The sequence below is a fragment of the Stegostoma tigrinum genome, chromosome 1, assembly GCF_030684315.1.
Source record: "Stegostoma tigrinum isolate sSteTig4 chromosome 1, sSteTig4.hap1, whole genome shotgun sequence".
Taxonomy (NCBI): Eukaryota; Metazoa; Chordata; class Chondrichthyes; order Orectolobiformes; family Stegostomatidae; genus Stegostoma; species Stegostoma tigrinum.
This window is the reverse complement of record NC_081354.1, coordinates 138,849,896-138,864,244: the sequence shown is the minus strand read 5'-3', so window position 1 is coordinate 138,864,244 and position 14,349 is coordinate 138,849,896. Positions and strand designations below refer to the sequence as shown.

The following is a 14,349-nucleotide window of genomic DNA, read 5'->3' as shown; positions in this document are numbered from 1 at the left end:
GAGACATTTCTACTCATGTCAATCCTAAATGACTACTTCTTGCTACCTCTGCTGGTCAGGTTGGACGGAGATAATGTTTTTATCCTGTTTGTAATTCCTACATCTTATGTACTAGTTACACAGTTTATTTCCCATGGAACAACTGATTTAGTTTTAGTCTCCAGATCCTGGAAAATTTTAAGGGATCAGTTATCATTGCGAAAAAGGCAAGTTAACTTTTAAGAGTGTTGTGGGCTGTCTCAGCTGATATAGTGAATTTTTCACAGCTGAGAACATGTGACAGATTTGTCTGTAGCTTCCTTGGTGAAGTGGAATGAGTTCACTTTTTCAGGTTTTATAGCTACAGATAATTAACTGGGCAGTGAAAATCCCCAAGGAAGAGAAGCATAATTGTGATGATGCCACATTAATGCTGTGTGACATAGGTGTGTGCTGTACCGAATGCTCTCTTGTTTTTAGTTCTGGAATGTCTAGCAAGAGGAAGCAGCTGCCCAACATACAGCCTGTCAAACTCTTTTCCGTGTTTCAGGATGGTCACTTCTTATTTTACCAAACTCTAGGGAAAATGTAAGTAGTTGATCTCACTCTCTAATTCTCAGTCTTCCTCCCTTTAGAGAAATCACTCTAAAGAATCTTCACACACATTCCAAAGAAGTCTATCTTTCCATCACTTTCTGACTGTCCTGCAAGAGTGCTATCACTTAGCTATAAAATGCATATACAATGTCTAAAAGTATGAAACCAGAGTACTCCGGATGCTGAAAGTCCGAAACAAACATACTGCGTCCAGTTCTGGGCGCCCTATTATAGGAAAGATGTGGATGCTTTGGAGAGGGTTCAGAGGAGGTTTACCAGGATGCTGCCTGGACTGGAGGGCTTATCTTATGAAGAGAGGTTGACTGAGCTCGGTCTCTTTTCATTGGAGAAAAGGAGGAGGAGAGGGGACCTAACTGAGGTATACAAGATAATGAGAGGCATAGATAGAGTCGATAGCCAGAGACTATTTCCCAGGGCAGAAATGGCTAGCACGAGGGGTCATAGTTTTAAGCTGGTTGGTGGAAAGTATAGAGGGGATGTCAGAGGCAGGTTCTTTACGCAGAGAGTTGTGAGAGCATGGAATGCGTTGCCAGCAGCAGTTGTGGAAGCAAGGTCATTGGGGTCATTTAAGAGACTGCTGGACATGCATATGGTCACAGAAATTTGAGGGTGCATCCATGAGGATCAATGGTCGGCACAACATTGTGGGCTGAAGGGCCTGTTCTGTGCTGTACTGTTCTATGTTCTATGTTCTATGTTCTATGTTCTAAACACAAAGAATGCTGAAGCAACTCAGCAAGTCTGCCAGCATATGTGGAGAGAAAAACAGAGTCAAAATTTTGAGTAAAGTCCAACTGATCATCAGTTCTGCTGAGTTTCTTCAGCGTTCTTTCTGTTTGTTTATTAATGTTTAAATGTAAGCTTTTCAGTCCATCACACACCATCAACCATTACTGTGTTGAACAAACTAAGGAATTTTTAAAATGAGAACTCTGGCTTAATTCTAGTCTACGCATGGATTGTTCATTCTGACAATGGAATACTTAAAATGTGGCTACAGTGATCAGGCACAGTACTATAGTGTAGTGATATTTGCAAATGAGATCTGCAAGCAGAAACAATGAGAGAATTTTGATAAGTTTATAATATTATTGCAGAGCATGTCTGATTTAAAATTGTGAATGAAGATGAATGGCATATTTAAGGTGGTCTTACAGTCACCAATGTAACATACAAAAGATGGTTATAGGGATTATGTTGTTGAGGAGCAGTTTGGGAATTCACACAAAATTTGTAAATAAGAAAGACTCTGTGATGCTGCAGTATGTGAAACAAGAGAAGAATTTTGAAATCCAAGGTGCACATCTAGTGAGAAAATAGAAACACGAACTGAAGATGCTGTCCCATTCTGGTGAAAAGCAGATAGTATTAGCATAAGGAGTAAGCAATTGGGCGCCAGAGGAGAATGACATATGATTGAGTAAGATTATCATTTGTGGAGGAAAGAAAGAAGTTGAATATCTTTCACAACCTGAGCAAATCCCAAAATGCTGCTTTACCAATGAAGCACTTTGAGATGTGGTCACTGTATCAAAATGGACAAGTATAGCCAATGTGAGCCCAGCTGACTTGTACGAAAGCCAACAAGATATTTGATCATTTAACCTTTTTTTAAATATTGTTGGCTGATGGGTCAGTCTTTACCAAGACTCTGGAAGATCTTGTTCATAAAATTCTGCCCTGGAATCTTTTTGCATCAGTCAGCATGTGGTGGGGGTAGAAGTGGATGGATGGAGGGGAATGGTGGAGGGGCTTGTTGGGGATGTGGGGCAGTTTGGGGTGGCTTTAGAGGGAGGGTGAGAGATTGAAGGGGGTGTGAGGTGGTTTGGGGGATAAGTGATGGGTTGGGAAGAATGAATTCAGTATTTCAGCCAGAAGATGAGACTGCAGGAGTACAGGCCAGGTTCATGTTGGATCTGGTAGAATTGGAACACGATATTGAGGATTATGGGGCGCACGCTGCTGTATGGATTTGGGTAGCAGGTCAGTCATAACCTTGAATGGTGTCAGGGGCTTGAGCCTAAAGGGCATGCTCCTGTTCCTGTCAATACTACTTCTTTTTTGAATCATAACTGCCTGGACAGGCTGATACGCTGAAGTCTGATACTTGATGTCACTTCTGATACCACCCTTAATGCAGTGTCTTAAAGTTGCCCCAAATATTTCATTTGGTCACTTCAACAACACATTTTAGTTGATGCTTAAGCTGTTATTGAGAACAGTAATGATAGCTAAATAACAGATTAGAGGAATGCCTAATGCTTGTCAGAAGTTAGATTCTCCTTTGAATGAGAGAAGCAACAGAGTCAAATTTCTAGTTTAACTGTAAGATGATAAATGAGAGAGAAGGTAATTAAAGTCCAATGTTTTATTGCAACTGTGCGAGTGCCAATTTTGTATGCATTCTGGTTTTACTTCAGAGAATGCAAGTTATTTTTGGCTGTGAAGAATGTTTAAGTATTCACATCTTAACTTAACCTTTTGAACTGAATTAACAACCAGAGTGTGACAGGCAGGGACAGAGTATACAAACTTATTGTGTACAAGCAAATAAGGCCAGAGTAAGTAGGAACTGTAAAAATACAGAATGAGACAGCATTTATCTGAATACTTTCAGCAATCCTGACAAGTTGGTTAATGGCACAAATAGAAATAAATTAGTATGTTATAATAGCCATTACCTGAATATGGTTACAACGTGATCAACATTCGGAGGGACCCGAACATTCAGAGGGTTCATAACATGTATTTAGATTTGAGAGTTTCTGGGAACAATATTCTTGAATCTAACAGGGACCATGCCTTTTTGGACTTCGTCATGGGAATGAGGGTGGATTAATTCAGTACTTAATAGTAGAGGATCTTCTAGGCAGGATTGAACATAACCTGGTGGATTTGAGATTGAGAAATCTGGGCTCATAGTTAGTGCCCTGAACTTAAATAATCGCACTTACAGTGGTACAAAGACAGAGTTGGCTGCAATGAGCTGGTAAAACAGATTTACTGGTAAGACATTAGAGATGGACCATTTCAGGGGATTTTTCATAACTCTCAACAAATCCATATTTCACTGAGGAAGGGAGACGGAACCAGAAGGATGCATCAACTACGGCTAATGAAGGAAGTTAAAGGTGGAATGAAATTTGGAAAAAATGTGGGCATGTAAGATTATGAAGATAACAAAATGTGGGGCTGGATGAACACAGCAGGCCAAGTAGCATCTCAGGAGCACAAAAGCTGACATTTCGGGGCCTAGACCCTTCATCAGAGAGGAGGATGGGGAGAGGGTTCTGACCCCATCACACCCGGCACCTTCCCCTGCAACCGCAGGAAGTGCTACACTTGCCCCCACACCTCCTCCCTCACCCCCATCCCAGGCCCCAAGATGACTTTCCATATTAAGCAGAGGTTCACCTGCACATCTGCCAATGTGGTATACTGTATCCACTGTACCCCGTGTGGCTTCCTCTACATTGGGAAACCAAGCGGAGGCTTGTGTACTGCTTTGCAGAACACCTCCGCTCAGTTCGCAATAAACAACTGCACATCCCAGTCGCGAACCATTTTAACTTCCCCTCCTATTCCTTAGACGGCATGTCCATCCTGGGCCTCCTGTAGTGCCACAATGATGTCACCCGAAGGTTGCAGGAACTGCAACTCATATTCCGCTTGGGAACCCTGCAGCCCAATGGTATCAATGTGGACGTCACAAGCTTCAAAATCTCCCCTTCCCCCACTGCATCCCAAAACCAGCCCAACCCGTCCCTGCCTCCCTAACCTGTTTTTCCTCTCACCTATCCCCTCCTCCCACCTCAAGCTGCTCCTCCATTTCCCACCTACTAACCTCATCCCGCCTCCTCGACCTGTCTGTCCTCCCCGGACTGACCTATCCCCTCCCCACCTCCCCACCCATACTCTCCTCTCCACCTATCTTCTACTCTATCCATCTTCGGTCCGCCTCCCCCTCTCTTCCTATTCATTTCAGAACCGTCTCCCCATCCCCCTCTCTGATGAAGGGTCTAGGTCCAAAATGTCAGCTTTTGTGCTCCTGAGATGCTGCTTGGCCTGCTGTGTTCATCCAGCTCCACACTTTGTTATCTTGGATTCTCCAGCATCTGCAGTTCCCATTATCTAAGATTATGAAGATTTGTGATTGGAAGATTTTAAAACCCAGCAAAGGGTGACTTCAAAGCTATTGGGAAATTAGAGTGGAAGAGGAAACTAACAAGAAATATGCTTTCATGCTAACATTTCTGTCTTAGACCTGCAGTGCTCCACTGAAGCATAGCACCAGCTGGAGAGACAGTATTATGTTGATTAGATCAAGGTCAGCCAGCGGGAGACCATAGAATATGAGTTCAGAGATAGTAGGAACTGCTGATGCTGGAGAATCTGAGATAACAAGGTGTAGAGCTGGATGAATTCAACAGGCCAGGCAGCATCAGAGGAGCAGGAAAGCTGACGTTCCGGGTCAGGACCCTTTTTCAGAAATGGGGGAGGGGAAGGGGATTCTAAAATTAATAGAGAGAGAGGGGGAGGCAGATGGAAGATCGATAAAGGAGCATATAGGTGGGGAGGAGATGGACAGGTCAAGGAGGTGGGGATGGAGCCAGTAAAGGTGAGTGTAGGTGGGAAGTTAGGATGGGGGTTGGTCAGTGAAGAGAAAATGGATAGGTCAAGGAGGTGAGGATGAAGGTGGTAGGTAAGAGGTGGGTGTGGGGCTGGGGGTTGAGGTGGGAGGAGCAGATAGGTGGGAGAAAGGACGGACAGGTTAGGGAGGCGGGGATGAACTGGGCTGGTTTTGGGATGTGGTCGGGGGAGGGGAGATTTTAAAGCTTGTGAAATCCATATTGATACCATTGGGCTGCAGGGTTCCCAAGCGAAATATGAAGTGCTGTTCCTGCACCTTCGGGTGGCATCATTGTGGCACTGGAGGAGGCCCAAGATGGACATGTCATCCAAGGAATGGGAGGGGAAGTCCCACTCGCGACTGGGAGGTGCAGTCGATGGTCGCGAACCAAGCATTGGTGTTCCACAAAGTGGCCTCCAGGCCTCCGCTTGTTTTCCCCGATTTGGAAAAGGGCACATCGGGAACAGCAGATACAGTATACCACATTAGCAGATGTGCAGGTGAACATCTGATGTGGAAGGTTTTCTTGGGGCGTGGGATGGGAGTGAAGGGGGGAGGTGTAGGGGCAGGGTAGCACTTCCTGTGGTTGCAGGGAAAATTGCTCGAGTTGGTGGGGCTGGAGTGGGGTGTGGAGCGGACAAGGGAGTCACGGAGAGAGTGGTCCCCTGGAAAGCAGATAGCGGTGGGGAGGGAAAAATGACCTTGGTAGCGGGGTCAGGTTGCAGATGGTGGAAGTGGTGGAGGATGATGCGTTGGATTCGGAGGTTGGTGGGGTGGTACGTGAGGACAAGGGGGATTCTGTTTTTGTTGTTATTGCGGGAAAAAGGTGTGAGGGATGAGTTGCCAGAAATGTGAGCGATGCGGTCGATGGCGTTTTTGACCACTGTTGAGGGGAAGTTGCGGTCCTTGAAAAACGAGGGCATGTGAGATGTCCGGGAGTAGAATGTCTCATCTCTGGAGCAGATGCAGCGGAGGCAAAGGAATTGGGAATAGGGGATGGCATTTTTGCTGGAAGGTGGGTGAGAGGAGGTGTATCCTAGGTAGCTGTGGGAGTTGGTGGGCTTGAAATAGACATCGGTTTCTAAGTGGTTGCCAAAGATGGAAACAGAGAGGTCTCAGAAGTCCTCGTTTTTCAAGGGCTGCAACTTACCCTCCACCATGGTCAAAAACGCCCTCGACTGCATCTCTTGCATTTCCCTATGACTGACCTGAAGATCACAGGCCTATAATTTCCTGAATTATCCCCACTACCCTTATTAAGCAATGGATCTACGTTGGCTGTTCTCCAGTTCTCTGTGACCTCACCTCTGGCAAAAGAGAATACAAAGATGTCTGTCACTGCTCTAGCAATTTGTTCTCTTGTCTCCCTCAATATTGTAGGATAAATCTCATCAAGACCTTGGGACGTATCTGCCTTAATGCTTTATAAGATGTGCAGTGCATCTTCCTTTTTAAAGCAACTTGGCTTAAAAACTGGACACTCTCTTCCCTGAGATCATCCCCCACCAATTCTTTCTCTTTGGTGAATACTGCCACAAAATATTCGGTTAGGACCTCACCTACCTCTTCTGGCTCCACACACAGATTCCTTCCTTTGTCCTTCGGAGGGCCAACCCTCTCCCTGGCTACCCTCTTGCTTAGTTTCATTGGAGAGAGCATTGAGTATACGAGTTGGGATGTCATGTCACAGCTACATAAGACATTGGTGAAGTTAAATCTGGAGTGCTGTGTCTAATTCTGGTCATTCTGCTATAGGAAAGATTTTATTGAACTGGTAAGGGTGCAAAAAGTATTTGCAATGATGTTACCAAGACTGGAGGGTTTGACTTATAATGAGATGGCTGAAAAAGCTGGGGCTTCTTTCACTGGAATGTAGGAGGCTGAGGGGTGATCTTATGGAGGTTTAAGAAATAATGAGGAGCAGAGATAAGGTGAATTGTCAAGGCTTTTTCCCCAAGAGCAGGGGAGTCCAAAACTAGAAGGCATTGGTTTAAGGTGAGAGAGGAAAGTTTTAAAAGGGACCTGAGGGCAACTTTTTCACACACAGAATGGTGGGTATGTGGAACAGAGTGCCAGGGCAGGTGCTACAGATGGTACAGTTACAACATTAAAAAAAAAATTTTGATGGGCACATGAAGAGGAAAGTTTTAGAGGGAAATGGGCCAAATTTAGGCAAATAGGACTGTTACAGTTTAGGAAACCTGGTTTTTATGGATGGGCTGGGCTGAAGGATCTGTTTCTGTGCTGTATAACTATTATTCTGGTAGTATCTGTAGAGAAAAAACACAGTTAATGTTTTGAAGAAGCACTGAGGGTGGCAAGGGCACAAAATGTACTTTGGGTGATGCATTTCAATGCCCACCACCAAAAATGACTTGGCAGCAGTACTACAAATTGAGCTGGTCAGGTCCCAAAGGATATAGCTGCTAGAATGGGTCTACAGCAGGTGATGCAGTAGCTGACAAGAGAAAAATATACTAGACCTCACTTTGGCAATCTGCTGGTTGAATATGCGTCTATCCGTGACAGTGTGCATAAGAGGGACCACTGCACAGTCCTTCTGGAGACAAAGTCCCATCCTCACATTGAAAACACTTTCCATCACGTTGAGCGGCACTATCGCTGTGCTAAATGGGGAAGACTTTGAACAGACCAGACAACTGAAGACTAGGCATCAATGAGGCATGTTGATCCATCATGTACAACACAATCTCGAACCTTGTGGCCCAGCACAGTGTAAAGACAATAATCTCTCCATCAACATCAGCAAAACAAAGGAACTGCTCACTGACTTCGGGAAGTGGAGTGGAGGGCACATCCCCGTCTGCACGGTGGTGCTGAGGTAGAGATGGTTGAGAGTGTCAAGTTCCTGAGAGTGATGATCAACAATGATCTATCCTCATTTAACCACATTGACACTACAGTCAAGAAAGCACTGCAATGCTAAGGACTCAAAGGAAATTTAGCATCTTCAAATTTTTGTAGATTCTTTTAGATGCACCATACAGGGAGACAATGACCTATTGGTATTATTGCTGGCTTGTTAATCCAGAGACCCATATAATGCTCTGGGGACCCAGGTTTGAATCCCATGGCAGATGGTGGAATTTGAATTCAAACAAAAATATCTGGAATTAAGAGCCTATTGATGACCAAAAATCCATTGCTAATTGTTAGAAAAACCCATCTGGTTCACTAATGTCTTTTAGAGAAGCAAACTGCCATCTGTACCTGGTCTGGCCTACGTGTGACTCCAGACCCACAGCAATATGGTTGACTCTTAACTGCCCTCTGGACAATTAGAAATGGGCAATGAATGCTGCCTAGACAGCCAAGCCCGCATCCCGTGAATGAATAAAGAAGAAAAAAGAAATCATCCTATCTGGATACATCACAGTGTGGTTTGGCAATTACTGCTCCCAAGACCAAAAGAAACTGCAGAGACTTGTGAACAAAGCCCAGTCCATCACGCAAGCTAGCATCCCATGCATTGGAGAGAGATAATGGGAACTGTAGATGCTGGAGAATCCGAGATAATAAAGTGTGAAGCTGGATGAACACAGCAGGCAAAGCAACATCTTAGGAGCACAAAAGCTGACGTTTCGGGTTATGATAGCCCAAAGGAACAGTTTATTTAAACACAGGAGTTTTGATTATTTTCAAGTATCGACTGCATTTGTAGAATTACTGAACATTGAACTTTTTAAAATTGAGTCTCAATTCATGTCAAGTCCTATTCATTCACTGCCCTTATGCTCAGTAATTTGACTTAGCTTTCTGTGTCACAATCTCATCACAAATCATGCATTGACTCTATCTGTACTTGCTGCATCTGGAAAGCAACATAATCAAAGACCCCTCCCACCCCAGTTATATTCTTTTCCACCCTCTTTGATAGGGCAGAGATATAAAAGTTTGTACACGTGTACAAACAGATCCATGAACAATTTCTTTCCCACTTTTGAATGCACCTCTTTAATGTTAATGTTGATCTGTCCCTGCACCTTGTCAGCAGCTGTATCATTGTGGCCTGTACTCTGTTCTGTTACTCAGTTGCAGTTGCATGGTACAATCTGCCTATAAAGCATGTAAGACAGCACTTTTCACTGTACCTCAGTTCATGTGACAGCAATAAATCAAATCAAACCAATGTTCATCACCAATGGAACATGTTGATATGCCCAGCAAGCAGACGTCTCCTGTGTGGATACAGTGATAGAGGTATCACTTAGACCCTTATGTCGTTGTTTGAGTCAATCTAAGAGGTATCAATGCTTTGATCTAGAATACATCAATGAGATTTTGTATTTGTTCTTTGAGAGGAAGTTTCTTTTAACAAGAGCACACTCTGCCATCTGGAAAATTCTAGCTGTATTGACTTTGCCCATTTTAGTCAGTGATTCTGTTCCAGCCATCAGATTCACAGACAACACTGGCAACACCCTTAAGGAAGATCTTTTCAGTTGGAGCGATAACGTGGACTTCATCAACATCAAAAGTGGAATGTCTGCATTGGAGTGGAGGATATAACCACTGATGATGGTTGTTATTCTGCAAGTGAAGTTTCATGACCTTTCATAAGTGGGGGCTGCAGCAGTGCATCCAATTTCTTCTTTTAGAGGCAAAACCAAATCTATGCGAAAGGTTCACTGTTGCCCTTTCCAGTGAATGGTGAAACTCTGTTCCTTCCTCTCCCCAGTTATCTTGTTCCCAGAAGGTGCAGCGATATCATTCTGGAATCTTGATAACTCACACAATGCAATGACAGTTCTTCTTTCATGATGATCACTCAAGATTATCTGAGTGTTCTAACATTCCAAATTACAACTGTAACCTGATGTCCAGCCTTTTAGATTTCCAGTCCCTGAGATAAAAGATGACCAGCACTGACATCCCCTCAGATCCATTACTCTGTCATCAGTGCTTCCTCATTTAGTTGAAAATCTAAGTTAGAAACACAAAGTAGCAAATCTCACTGCTAGGGACCTGGAGTTGGCATCTGATTGTGACAAATACCTGCTTTTATGATGGAATAATGTCACTATATTGTACTGTGTGACTGAACAATTGGTAAAGGCCTGTACTTGCTTTAAATGCTGTTAATTTTGAACATCTTCCAGTTCAGATGGAATTTAATATTTGTGAAAATTTAACTGTGAGCGTTTCCAGCAATTTTCTGTTCATAATTGGTAATACTGTATTGATATTCATTCTGGTCTATGGATGTAACAAACTGCCCAGCATAATATAGTTCAATTGTATCAATTTTGGCTATTTCGTTTGGATTACAGTCCTGTGTTTTTGGAATGTTGGTGTTTAGCAAGTGAAAGTATTAAAGTACTTTCCTTCTTTCTTGTACCCTTGCTGATGTGGTGTGTCATTGCATAGCTAACTTTGTCATTTGAAAATGTTCATCTATGTTATGCTACTCTCTGCACTACTCCCCTAAGCTCTACTGCCTTGTTACTTCTCCCATTGACTGTTCTTAAGAAAAAAAGCTCCTTTTTATTTATTCTGTTTCATGGAACATGGGCAACCCTAACAAGGGCAGCATTTGATACCCATCATTAATTGCCATGGAGAATGGAGTGGTGTGCTGCTTTATTGAACCATAGTAGTCTATGTAATGTAAGGAAACTCACAGTGCTGTTAGGAATGGTTTCTAGGTTTTTGATCCAATGATATTGAAACACAATCGTGATACATTTCAAAATTGGGATGTTGTGTGGCTTGGAGGGGATATTCGAGGTGGTGGCCCCATTGCATTTGCTGCCCTTGTCTGCCTGGGCGGTAGAGGTTACAGGTTTGGAAGGTGCTGCCGAAGGTGCTTGGGTGAGCTACTGAAGTGCATTTGTAGATGGTACAACAGTTACCACTGTGTGTCAGTGGTAAATGGGTGTATGTTGAACATGCAGATGTGGTGCTAACCAAGTGGGCTGTTTTGTCTTTAATGACGTCAAGGCAAAGCAATTGGATTTGCAAGGTATTTATTCAGCTCCTCTGCCATATTCTGGTTCCCCATTATTATTTGCCCAGCTTTGTTCTCTGTGCAGGTTTCGTTTAACTTTGGCCTTTCTGTTTTATACATTTAAAGACGCTTTTGCTGTATCTCTTGGTATTGTTTGTAAGTTTACCCTCAAAGTTTATTATGTTTTTGCTTGTCTTTTGTTTGTTTTTAAAACTTTGCCAATGCTTTTGCTTACCACTATTATTTATCACACTTTTTATTTCTTGCTATCTTTCAGTTCCCTGGCATATCCCCTTCCTAGAATCCTTTTTGTTTTCTCCGGGATATATTGTTGTTATGAGGCATGAATTATTTACTTAGCTGTTTGCCAAAATTCCTCAACTCATTTTTGCTGTTCAACCCCTTTCCCTGTCCACTGCAGCTAGCTCTGCCCTCACTTCTTTGTAATTTTTTCGGTGTAAGTTTAATATGTTTATTTCCAACCCATATCTTCCTTTCAAACTGAATGCTAAATTCGGACATGTTATGGTCACTGTTTCCTAGGGTGTCTTTTTTACTCTGACATTATTTATTAAACCATGTTTCATTACTCATCTGATCCAAAATAGCTTGATCCCTGTTATAGTCTAACATATTTATTTGAAATCCCACGCTTCCACAGTGTTGCTCCTTTGTCACGTGGAGTCTTGATGAAGGAGCAGTGCTCCAAAAGCTTGTGATTTCAAATAAGCCTGTTGGACCTGGTGTAATGCGACTTCAAACTTTGTCCACCCCAGTCCAACACCGGCATCAGCATATCATCAGTCCCTGGTTGGGTTCACAACACTTTCTTTTATTATTCATTCGTGGGATGTAGGTGGCGCTGACCAGGCCAGCATTTATTGTCCATCCTTAATTGGGATGAGGGTATTTAAGTGGCATTCACATTGCTGAGGGTCTGGAGTGACATGTAGGCCGATAGGTAAGGAGTTCAGTTTCTTTCCTGAAGGACATTATTGAGCCAGATAGGGTTCTCACAATGGTTTTATGGTTATCATTAGACTCATCATTCCAGATATTTACTGAATTTAAATTCCATCATCTGCCATGGCAGGATTTGAACCTGGGTCCCCAGAACATTGACAACAAAATGTGAGGCTGGATGAACACAGCAGGCCAAGCAGCATCTCAGGAGCACAAAAGCTGACGTTTCGGGCCTAGACCCTTCATCAGACCCTTCATCTGATGAAGGGTCTAGGCCCGAAACGTCAGCTTTTGTGCTCCTGAGATGCTGCTTGGCCTGCTGTGTTCATCCAGCCTCACATTTTATTATCTTGGAATTCTCCAGCATCTGCAGTTCCCATTATCCCCAGAACATTACCAGGTCTCTGGATTAACAGTCTGTAAATAACACCACTTGGCCATCAACTGCCCATTATTCTAGGAAATTGTCCCCAATACACTCAATAAATTCCTTCCCGTGGCTACCTCTACCAATTTGACTATTCCAATGTACATGCAGATTAAAATCACTAATGTAGTGTCTTTTTTACATGCCTCTTTATCTCTGGCTTAATTCTGTTTTATTGTATATGTACTGTTAGGAGCTCTACAGACCCTTCCTACCGTTATCATTTCCCACTTTTTATTTCCTACCTCCTCGAAATGGATTCTACTCCTTCCTTTTGCTTGTCCTTTCAAAAAGACACATATCCCTGAATATTTCGTTTCCAGCTTTGATGTCCTTGTAATCATGCCTCTGCAATGGCTATAAGACCATAGCTGTTAACATGTATTTGTGCCATTAATTGATTTGTCTCGTTCTGAATACTACATGCATTCAAATATAGAGTCATTGGTTTTATCTTTTTAACCACTCTTTCCCCCTTTGACCCTAATTTACTGCTGTTTTTCTGTGTTACACTGTCCCACTCGGGGTATCCTTACCTGAGAAAAGATACACATCTCTTGGAGGTAGAGCAATGAAGGTTCACCAGACAGTTTCCAGGGATGTCAGTTTTGTTGTATGAGGAAAGATTGGATCGACTGGAACTATGTTCACTGGATTTCAGAAGAGTGAGAGGAGATAAATTATGATAGACTGGATGCAGGGGAGGTCTCTCCCCTGGCTGAGGGTTCCAGAACAAGGGGTCACTATTGCAGGATTCCTGGAATGGCATTTCAGACTGAGATCAGGAGAACATTCTTCACTCACAGGTTGGTGAACCTGTGAGATTCTCTATCACAGAGGACTGTAGAGATGAAATCGCTGAATATACTTTAAGAAATAAGTAGATTTCTTGGGGCTAAAGGTGTCAAGGGGCATGAGGAGAGAGTGGGAATACGATGCTGAGATGCAGGATTAGCCATGATCATATTGAGTAATTCACTGTGCTTGATGCCCTACTCTTACTTATATTTTCTGCGTTTCTAAGACATTGCAGCTCCCAACCCATAAGCCTGGGACACTCATCTCATGCTGAGAAAACATCCCCAACAAACAACTACTGTTAGTTGGCCCATTAATATTTTGTCTGTTTGCTGTAATGGCATTATTTGGCCTTCCAAGTGCAGAGATTAGTGTTGATTGGCTATTGTTTCATCAGAAATTAAAAACTAGAGCAGGAGAAAGTAATTCAATCCCTGGAGCCCACTCTCCCATTTGACACACTAATGGCTGATCTCATCTCAGACTCAACACCATATTCCTGCCCATTCCCCATAACCCTTCAACCCATTACTCATTAAAAATCTTGTCTATCTCCTCCATAAATTTACTCCATGGCTCAGCATTCACTGTGCTCTGAAGTCATGAAGAACAGCTAATGCTTTGAGAGGAGTAGTTTCTGGGTTTTAAATCTGTCATTCCTTATCCTAAAACAGTCACGAGCAGTTCTAGATTGCTCTAAATGAGGAAACACCCTTTCTACTTCGATTTTGTCAACGCCCTTTTAGCATTTTAAATAGCTCATTTAAATTTTGTAATGGGTGTCTTGCTTTTCCAAATGGTTACATGCGCATGCACCAGCCTATGTCCTCTGTGGCTTTCTGACATTAAAAACAATAAAAAACTTGAACATTTAGGTTACTTTTGTTATGGTCTCAAATTTCCTGTGATTGCAATGCATAATTTGCTTTATTACTGTGTTCAAGCACATCATGTTCTGTGTGGCTA

The 14,349-nt window shown here is 42.9% G+C and overlaps 1 protein-coding gene across 8 annotated transcripts in view; it reads left to right on the top strand.

Moving 5' to 3' along the window:
* Positions 1-367: 367 nt before the first annotated feature.
* LOC125459679 (long-chain-fatty-acid--CoA ligase ACSBG2-like) overlaps positions 368-14,349 on the top strand; it is a 118,538-nt gene continuing 104,556 nt past the window's right edge. For all 8 annotated transcript variants that reach the window (XR_009446213.1, XM_059648909.1, XM_059648950.1 and 5 more), the window contains exon 1: positions 368-567. The gene's annotated coding sequence lies outside the window, so the exon portion shown is untranslated. The remainder of the gene's footprint in view (positions 568-14,349) is intronic.